At 42.0% G+C, this 10,775-nt stretch overlaps 1 pseudogene; it reads right to left on the reverse strand.

The window, feature by feature from the left end:
• Nucleotides 1–8,646: 8,646 nt before the first annotated feature.
• Nucleotides 8,647–9,507, reverse strand: LOC147450331 (homeobox-leucine zipper protein HDG2 pseudogene; annotated as a pseudogene).
• Between the last annotated feature and the right edge of the window lie 1,268 nt (nucleotides 9,508–10,775).

The raw sequence follows: 10,775 nt of genomic DNA on the forward strand, positions 1-10,775 counted from the left end.
TGGAGTTATCCCGCAATCATTGCATTCCAAGAGATGACATTCCGAACCCGAAGCTTTTCAAGCACTTTTTGCACTTAATGAGACGTACACCACATTTGACGTACATGTAGCTGCTATCAACGCACTGCAGGAGATAATATTTTGGGCAAGATTCTCCTCGAGCACTTGCTGTACTCCAAATCCCGAGCGAGAGCAAAAATCTCCCAGATGGCACTCCGTACGAGTGGGCCGGCGGACTAGCACGGAACCGGCCCCCGATGAATCTTTAACTGCCCATATCTTGGCAACTGTAACTCCGATTGCTGATCTGAAAAGACCGACGTGCTCCACAAAGTGAGCACTTCAGCCCCGTGCATTCATTTCATTTCTGTCACCTCAGCTGCAGTTGCCCAATCCAGTACGGATCTACAATCGACTTAAACTTCAAACTGTCATAACTTCTTCACTGTAGCTCCAATCGACGAGCCGTAAAGACAAGCCGGTAGAGCTCTTGAAGCACTACAATTCTGGATCATAATATTCTATCTATACCCATTTCAAGTATAGTCCATTTTTGGCATCATTAAGGTATCAATTGGCCCTTTAAAGCCGCGTCTCGCATACAATAATCATTAAACTTGGCCTGTTAACAAGCCCTCATCACTGACCATTAATCAAGTAGGCTTCAAAGAAGCTTAGCTTGCATTTATCTGCTCTTTTTCTCATCATGACAGCGGAGCTGCACAACAACGCCCTTTGACACAAGAACCTGTTGCATCATATAAGCCCACATAGAGTAGTTGTCCCCATCCAACCTGTCCTCAACAACAAACATCTTGAACACATCTGCGTTGTTGTTGTCAGCCATGGTAAATGTTGCACCTGATGTGCAAACTGTCCAAAAATAGGAGAAACTGAGTGGGAACAACACGTGCTGTATAGTAGAAACCGTAGAAGACTATATATAAGGCACCTGTTATGCAAAAAACAGCACTGACAGAAATTCTGCACAAAATGATGAAATAGCTTGTGCAGTACTGCCTGTAGTGGAAACGGAGGCTGAAATGAGTCCAAATCAAAAGTCTGAGCATACCAAGCTCTACGAGCACTCCCGAAATATTTATCGACCTGCAAACGCTCGCCAAACCTCACTTTAATCGAAGAAAGTGAGCAGGCGTGTGTTGGAGCAGCTAACGACTAAGCCCGGGAGGATGTAACCGGCTCTGATACCAATTTTTGGAATTAGGGTTTCAGAGAAACACACACATCTTGGAGAAGACGAAGGAAGCTCAAGGCACACAATGGAGAGTGTTACTTAGTGTGTAATGGAAAGATAGATAGCCCTAGAGTGATGGGCGTATATACAATGTACGGGGGAAAAAAACTCCTAAAGAGGGAAAAAATGCCCCAGCGGTCCTTGTGTGTTCACACACATCACTACCACATGTATATGGTAACACAAATCCCTCCCAATATCGACTAGCACTTAGGATTTTGTCTTTTATGTTTGGGGTCGTCACTGTAGACAAGGGCTTATAATTTTGCATGCAAGGCATGCTAACCAGGTGGAATGAAATTCACTGCCTCATGGATTACGCTTCTTCTATAACACGAGACACTTTGTCAAGGACACGATAAGTTCTGGATTGTTTAACATGATTTTTGGTTGTTGTCAACGCACAACACCACTAAAAGGAACCTAGATCTAGGACTTAATTCACCAACAAAGTGCCATATTCAAGTCATTTTTGTAAAGTCACGACCCCATACATGGTAGGTGGGTCAAGCTGTGACTTGTGTTATCTGTTACCTCTCTTGATGAGAGTGTCATACAAGCAGATTGTTGCATGCTTATACGATACATTGCACGCTAGGCATAAGATGCACAAGAGTATGGGAACCACCTATACACGTCATAGTAGTTTAAGGAAAGCTCCTCAACCCAACATGATCTCCTTCTCTCTCTTTCTTATTTCTCTTGAAGAATAATGAAAACTTTCTAAGAAGCTTCTGATACATGTTTTGCTCATGAGTGAGCCTAAGCCAAGGTGCTCTAACTCTCAGTTAGAAAGTAGCCAAGACACCACCCCAATTATTCTTCATCGATTTGTTGATTGAACACTAATTTGTTATTGGAATAAGGGCTATGATCCACACAGGCTAAGAGATATTGTCAGACCTAGGGTAGACCCAATTCTTTGCATTCCCTGGGTGATTGTTCTCCAGCTTGAACAGTTTTACCTAAGGGAGTACCCATCGACATTACTGGCCAAGCAAGAGTCTTGCCATTCTTAATGTTCTGGGTGTCCATTTTGCACTACATGTTTTTAGTGCGATGCTTGCGTTGAGTTTTTGAGAATCCTAAATGCACATCAATTGATCTATACCATGGAGTCTAGAGGCAGCAAACAGTTGAGACAATATGGTTGTCCATAAGAGCTAGGCATTTCACTTGTGTGGATCTCCTGCTCTCTCTATAGCACTACGAGTGTCTATGGAAGCATAGTTTTGGGGTAAGACCCAATGGGTGATTACTAAATCACTCCATAGGAATTGAGGATCACCGTGTGATCTATCATAGTTTTCCTTTCAAGGAAAGAAGTCCGCAATCTACCACGGGGTAGTGGACACATTCAACTTTCCTAGTTGATTCCAATCATTTTTGTACGCGGTCTACTATGTTGGTTACAGTGACCTGCTAATTGCGCAGATTCTATAAAGGGTCTTACCAAGGGGTTTCACTGCGTAGATTATAACCAAAGGGTTTGGATTGCAAAGGCACCATGCAGTGTTCCTAGTGCAATGTTGCTTGTTTTTTCATAGGTGGGAGACGTGCTCCTTTGCATTTGAATACGAGTAGGTGAACATTAAGTTGAATTTCTAGGAATGCATCTATTGATTTGGTGTTATTCCATTTTTTAGTATGCTTTGCTTGTTTTTTTCAAGTTGTATAAATACGATTGAATGTTTCAGAGACATGCCAAGGGCATGTCGGAGAAAAGTATTTTGGGTCGTAGTGTTCAATATACATTTTTGAATTATGCTGTTATGAACCCACGTGTAGGGTTCGATTTGGCAGATGTTGTCACATGGGATACAACATGGTCTAGGAACTCAAGGAGTTTGGTTTAGCCAAGTGTGCAGCTATGATAAAATGAGGGTCCCTCTCACTCACATCGCAGCGTGTTCGCAGTTACCTTCACACACAAGTACAAGCTCGTACTTGGTGGATGTCGTTTTTCCTGCTATCCTTATTTGAGACATATTCCACATGTGGAGAATATGAGTCTCTGGGATTTACATTGGCACCTAATTCCTACTGATGTGTTGCGACGAAGTCCCTAAGTGCTGGTTGCATCCGTTGGATAGACCATTATGGGCACACAGAATCAGGAACAATTTTAGTGGCCATAAATTGTTGGGTACTAAGTATAGACTTGTTACGATTATAAGTGTTGTGTAACGGAGGGTTGTTTCTACATATAGCCAAGTATGCTATGTTAATGAGAATGTCTCATGATTGGTACCTAGGTGTGACTAGGTTTTCACATTTTTTTACGGTCCAACTTTTGTTGCAAGCCTTTCACGTACGTATCATGAAAAGTCTCATCTTGCAATTGCGGTTCGGATATGTTTGTGTTAAATGCATGCACACTAGGTTTTATGGGCCCTAGTATTTAACACAGATTTATTAGCGGCATGCAAATTCATGGAATTTCTTCTTTTTGCACTCTTTTGCACTGCCAGTGCAATCTTTCTTGCAGATTTATTATGAGTTTACACCCTGCCATACAAGATAATGGTATAGTATGGCTGTTGTGATTGGATGTTCTAAACTCCAATCCACTTTTAACTAGTTGGTTGTCTCCACTCCATATCTGGTAGATGGTTGGAACCTCACTTGGTGAGGTTGGTTGTCTCCACTCCATATCCGGTATATGGTTGGAACCTCACTTGGTGAGTCATAGTTTATTGTTAGTCGTGGAAGACTGTATGTAAGTGGTTGAGGGAAAGAACCTCACTCTTACTACTGCTATTCATCCTGCGTTGGATGGGCAGCTTACAAGTATTCTTAAAGGATATGCTAAGAGAATACATTAGCACAAAGAATTCTGAATGGGTGATTCTCTCCCTATTCTAGAATTTTCTTAGGTTAGGTTTTCAAATTTGAACACCTATTGTGGTGGGGTTGGATACCGATTCAATAGTTTCATAAGTCAAGGACTTAGTAGGTGTGCTGAAAAAGTATGTTGGCATGTAAACTTTGTTAAGGGTGAACATGTAGTATGGTGTGTTCCAGCATGTTCAGAAGTATGACATGAGGACACTCCCTATTTTCTCCCTTAGTACCTATGAGCTTTTCCAGGTTCTCATGCAAGTTGGAAATCTAGATCACACCTTCATGGAAAGTTGCGCAGAGGTTTTCTTGCATGTTTCCAGTACCTTCAGAAAGTCTAAAAATTGGTTATGACTTTAGACACCTCTTAGTTGTGGCTACTCCTTTAAAGTACTCAAGTGAGTTATAAATTGAGTTACCATTTAGATACAAGTGGTTTCAAAAGGACAAAAATGTTAAAATCAAGATGCTGCTCTTGGTTTTATTGAACCTCGTCACTGCACCAAGTATCGGTCATATGGACAATTGGCCTGCATATAGGATGCCAATAAGGAAAACATCAGTGTTCTTACGAAGATGCTACCACTTGTGCTTTTGAGGACAAAAACACGTTTCCAAGCGGGGAGTAATGTCAGGCCAAGGTCGAGGACGGACATGCGGTCACAGGGCACTATATTTAGAGACTAAAAGTCTATATATGGCCCGGTTAGGTGGAGAGTTGCATGGTCCACCCCCCCACGGTCTAATAGAAAGGATGGAGTACCCCAATAGCTACATATGTAAAACATAGCAAGAATGATTGGCCCAAATCAGACATTGAAAAGGTAGAGATGCAAAAGGGGCCATATTCTTTGGAAATTTATAGTCTCATGTAGGTCAGCAAGTATACGGAAAACCCGAGAAAAAGGCTTGGGAAGCAGTGAATCGTATCTTGAAATACATCAAGGGTTTAGCGAGCAAGTGCTTACATTTTGGAAACAGTGATGTATCCATAGTTGGATACACTAATTTTGATTATGTGGGTTGTGTCGATACGAGGAGATCCACATTTGGCTATGTTTTCTTAATTTCTAGAGTGGATGTCCCTTGGAGATCATGTATTCAACCTTGCACTTTGTCTTCCACCATTGAGGCTAAGTATGTTGCAGTTTCGAGTGCCAGCAAGGAAGCTATGTGATTATCTCGTCTAGTGGGAGACCTTGGCATACACCAAACTATAGTGTTCCATTGTGAAAGCCAGAGTGTGATTTCCTTAGAAAAGAAACCCGTGTTTCATTCCAAATTTAAACACATCAAGGTCAGGTATCATGTGATATGGAATATTTTGGCTAGAAAACACATTAAGTTAACCAAAGTCCAAACGAATGAGAGCCCAGTGGATACTCTAACAAAGAGCCTATTCTAAGAGTGGTTTTCACATTGTATAGAGATGATGGGCATAGGGTGAAGCTATCGGCATGGTTCACACTTGTATAGTTGTACATACTTATCCTTACACTTATAGCCACTTGGGCCATATTGGCCTTCAAGTGGGAGATTGTTATGGTTTAGGCCAAGTGGCCAACCACCCATCTACATTATTCTTTTGATCATAAAGAAGAATAAGGAGAGAGAATTTTTCTCGCATTGCTCCACCAAAAACCACATTGTCCATCCCCTTCCCTCTTCCTCACCTCTTCCTGCACACAACTAGCACAAGGATTTCTTCCTTTCCCCTTTCTAGTGGCAAAGAAGCAATTATATCAAATTTTTGCAAATGCAACAAATTGGAAAAATCCAGATGCCCAAAATGTGCATGCCAAAGTTTTTCATGTAAAATAGCCTTTAAATCCACATCTATATTTGCAAAATTCTACCCACACTTGTCATACAAAGTGAGCTTATACAGTCCATGGCACAAAATTCCAGATGCAACTATTTTATCACCAAAATTGAGATCATGAACTATACATCTATCATCCACAAACTTGACAAAAATACCAAGTGTTGCAAGTCCAGATACAAACAAAACATTATTTTTGGTCCTTGGTACATTGTGCATCAACAAGTGTGAAAGAAATACCATTCAAAGCAATTAGCACAATCTTTCCAACTTCCTTGACTGGATAAGAGTCATTGTTGGCCGCACAAGTGACTATATTTGCTACAGCCAGAAGCATGGAGTTCCCTGCAAAATACCCGAATAGCATACCACAAACCATAGAATAGACTAATCGACATACCTGGCAGCCACATAGACACATAATCGACAATATACACGGACAAAGAGAGATAGAGAGCAGGAGAGAGTGACAGAACGCGTATAGGAGCACCTCCTAGAGCGCAGTGCTACGTCGGCACGGCGAGAGAGAAGAGGGGAGAGGAAAGAAGTACACAGGCACTAGGTGAAATCTCCCCCCGTGCAAGAGTGACCTTTCCCTCTTGCACGTATTTGTTATATAGATTTCTTGAATGGTCAAATTGGTTACAAACTGGCCGGCCGGTCATAAATGGCCTAAGCTCATAAAGAGCACTTGAATAATAAAATGTACATAAAATATGATATCCTTTTGCAATAGCCTAGCTCGGTCAAGCATTTTCCACCTGTCACAGCTGCAATAAATAATAAGATATCAATTCCATAACATACCTCTCCGTTGGAAAGCAACTGTCCTCAGTTGCGAAGATAAAAATCTGCAAACAATACTTGTCAAAAACAGTGATTAGTATGTTGTGTCAAAAACATCATATAATAAAAGAAAAATTTATGAAACTAAACAACATTAGCTTATGCCTGTCGTCATCCACATACTACCTATTCTAGTGTCCCATACCACTAGAATAAGCAGTATATGTCATACCCTGATGAATCGGGATATCATTGGTCACACTCATCATAATCAATTCGCATCAATCTCAATCCAATTCCATAAATATTGTCACGACAATCCACAAAAATTCAAGTCCAAATATTTACCAACATACATACGTTTCAAATCCAAAATCCAAATATCCAAATCCAAAAGCATTTTCATTATGTACCCGGGTAACAAAATCATACCAGTTTCAGTGGTGGCCAGCCACTGCAGTATGATTTTGTGATTAGTGTTGCCTAAATCGGCGAATCTACACCAATAGGACGTGCTGCCTAAATCGGCGAATCTGCACTAATGTTGCCTAAATCCGCGAATCTGCATTTGGTATTGCTTAAAAGGTGTAAATCTGTAGTTTTTTGTTGTGCTGCATGCCTAGATCGGCGAATCTGCACCAGGATAAGCATTTTCACACTGCCTAAATCGGCGGATCTGTGTGTACGTGACTAATGGACTAGACCAAGCATAAAAAAACAAACATCATAAATTACCTGCTTGATATCAAATTGGAGTAGACTGTAGTGTTTAAACCAAATGAAAACAATATCCCAAAACAACAGGACTGATTTAAGTAGCTGTCTGATCAGTTATGCCAATATATGACGTTTCAATGAATATAAGTACATTGACAACTTGTAACAGAATTGAAATAAGTGATAACTTGTAACAGAATAACTTGTTGTAAAGGTGGGTGGGTATGAGAATATCTGTAAAAGTGATCCCTCAAAAGACATTAACTTGAAAAAGTATTAATTTTGTTCAATCTAAATTATATTGGAGGATTGTTAGATAAGGAGATGTAGGAAAAGGTGATTTATTTATTTATTTTTGATGCCTGAATAAGAAAGTACGTGGAATAAGGACTGGGGTGGGGAATTAGGTAATATTGCATTCAAATGAAAGTTTTATAGGGAGGGAGCTTACTTATCAGGGAGAATTTATCTAGAGGGATGTAGTCATAATTCATACATTGAGGTTCTCTGATTGTATCAATGTAGTTGAACGTTATCTGCAAAAGTATTACTAAAAGACAAGGTGCCAAAAATAAGTAAACCGCACATTCAAATTGTCAAAGTTGATAATGGTAAAACGGATGCAAATTTAGGATTGAAAGTGGGAGAGTTTAACTACAAAAAGGCGAATAATGAAGATCCTAAATGAGAATACCTAGCTGTCAATTGTTAGCGTTGCGAGCCTTATACAACGGTTGAAAAATTACAACAGGAAGAGTGACAACAACTGACCTACATATCTATAAAAGTCTTGCAAACATGATAGCAGGCTAATTATTAGCTTCTTATGAAGTATCATGTCCCTGTAAGGACTTGGAGTGAATAGAGTAGTGAATGTGGGTGCATTTGTAGATGATTTTACAAAGAATATATATTAGCTTGGACAAACCAATAATGTCGTTCAATATTTTGTGAGACACGGTGTAAATTTAGAGAATAGGGGAAAAGATGGGACATCGTAGGAAAATGCAGAAGCGTCAACATCAAACACCCTTGGTTTTGCTTAGCCAGTTTCAAAAATCATTCAATTTAAATGAAACACTGACCGATACTGCTGATAGAATGAGATTTTTCTTTTGTGAGAGGTATTGTTTTGATTTCGCAAGAAGTAGTTGCACGAAATTGTTAGCAATAGGTTTCAGAGTGCTTATAGAAATACCTCGATTGTTAGTCAATGAACACATTCTTAAATAAGTGAAGCAGTTATGACTAGTGTACTCCACACATGGCCATTGATATCTCCAGTTGGTACATTATTTGCTAAGATACTTCCAATTCTCTCACACTGCCTTTGCAATGTGCATAGCCACTGTTGAGCACCAACTCCCATACTGCAGTTAACAAACGATTGGTACAAATTGTGAGCCCCTCTAGAATCAGTTTCCACATGCTCTACCCACGTGACCTTGGAATATCCACTGGGCATCTCCTCAATAACACAACCAGAAGGGCGCTTTTTGCATTGTGGGCGGGTTCCCACATAGACTATCGATCGAAACATCTGCAACAACCCATAGATGGCCTACGCGCTTCGAATATCTCAAGAAGTAGTTTTCCCGAGTGGGAACCAATTGGGTATGCAACTGAAACTCTGAGTACATCAGCTGAATGGCACCATAAGTAGAAAGGATCTCAACAGTGTGAACTCAAGAGATAATGGAAGGGAACATTTCTACCCAGCATTCCACATCCATAGGGTCTCAACAAGGGAGGGAGAATTCATGATGACAAGGCCAGTGTGGCAAGTACTCTCGGAGTGTAGCCCCGAAGGTGTAGGGCCAATTGCTGCAAGGAAACCGCTGGACATAAACATCATGATCAATACATTCGAGAGGATCACCTGTGGTTGAATAGGAAGGATGAGGAACCCAAAAGGATTCAAAAGCTTGGGCAACTTGTAAAAGTTCTTCGAGAGCAAGCTCAACAACAAAGGGCTTCTCAAAGAAAAAATTAGATCGAGCTTCGGAGCCCACACTGCTGCATGTACAAGAAACCCTTGGAGCACCAAGACATGCATTTTGCAGTAATAGAGAGTGGTCCAGGCCATGGTTTTACTGTCGGAGCTGTTGAATGAGCACTAGCTGCTAGTGAACGAGGCGTGCGAATCTGAGGTGCACTGGCTTGGTGCTACGTCTCTGGTGGTCACACGTACTTACGCAGCCTCGATCTTATAGCTGATCAGCACGCGCCATGGAAGGCTTGCTGCCACACTGATAACAATATTCTAAGGAGTTCGTCTGTTTTTCGATGATAGGAATTAGCAAAGGTGGTGCTGCCCATTCCTTGTTGCCAACAAGGAGAGCAAAGAGCTCGTGTGGATCTGGCTGATTCGTTCAGAGAGAGAGAGTGGTTGCATCAAGTGAGGGAGAGAAGCGGGACGATAAGGGTGGGTTGGCAGACGATCACAGCCGCAATGGAGTGGTTGGAGATTGCATGCGGCCACCGAGTGATGAGAAGTGGGGCGGGGGATGGTTGAAGATGAGAGGAAGAAAGATGGATGGCTCCATGCGAACACATGAGAGAGAGAGAGGGAGAACTGGTGGTTGTCAAAGGAAAAACTGGCAGAAGGGGTCAAGAGCTAAAAGCGTGTGGCGGCCGTAGCAAAAGAGAGAGTGTGTGAGAGACAAAAAAAAAAGGCAACTAGCCGCCTGCATGCCCTTTGTGGGTGTGTGGTTGTGGGTGCCATGAGAAAAGCAGGGTGCAGACCTCAGTTTGGATGACGGCCGGGTGATGCACAGCCCAATGTTGGCATCCAACAACTAAGGAGGGAGAGAGTAACGTGGGGTGCGGGTGTGTCCAACAACCGAGACAGAGAGAGGTTGCAGGTTGAGGACGCGACTGAGAGAGAGAGAGAGAGAGAGAGAGAGAGAGAGAGAGAGAGAGAGAGAGAGAGAGAGAGAGAGAGAGAGAGAGAGAGAGAGAGAGAGAGAGAGAGAGAGAGAGAGAGAGAGAGAGAGAGAGAGAGATTTTGAATGCGCCTACGTGTGGCTATGAGGTGAGGAGAGTTGCTCGTTAATGCACGGCCACAGCTGCATGCTGCATGGTAACTAGTGAAGAAAAGGGAGAGAGTGAGGCTACTGTTTAGCATGCGCAAGGGATGGAGGGGGCAGTTGGAGGACTGAAAGTGGTGTACGGCTGTGGGTGTCTCGAAGCTCGTGGTCACGAAGGCAGCTAAAGCGTGCTCTGGTGGCATGAGTTGGTAAGGGTGGGGAGTTGCGTCCAGAAAGGTGCGGGTAGCAATGATTTACAACAGATTGGCACCGTCGTGCGAGAGCGAGAGAGAGAGAGAGAGAGAGAGAGAGAGAGAGAGAGAGA

This window comes from Adiantum capillus-veneris, chromosome 9, assembly GCF_014529385.1.
Source record: "Adiantum capillus-veneris isolate H3 chromosome 9, ASM1452938v2, whole genome shotgun sequence".
In the NCBI taxonomy this organism is placed as follows: Eukaryota; Viridiplantae; Streptophyta; class Polypodiopsida; order Polypodiales; family Pteridaceae; genus Adiantum; species Adiantum capillus-veneris.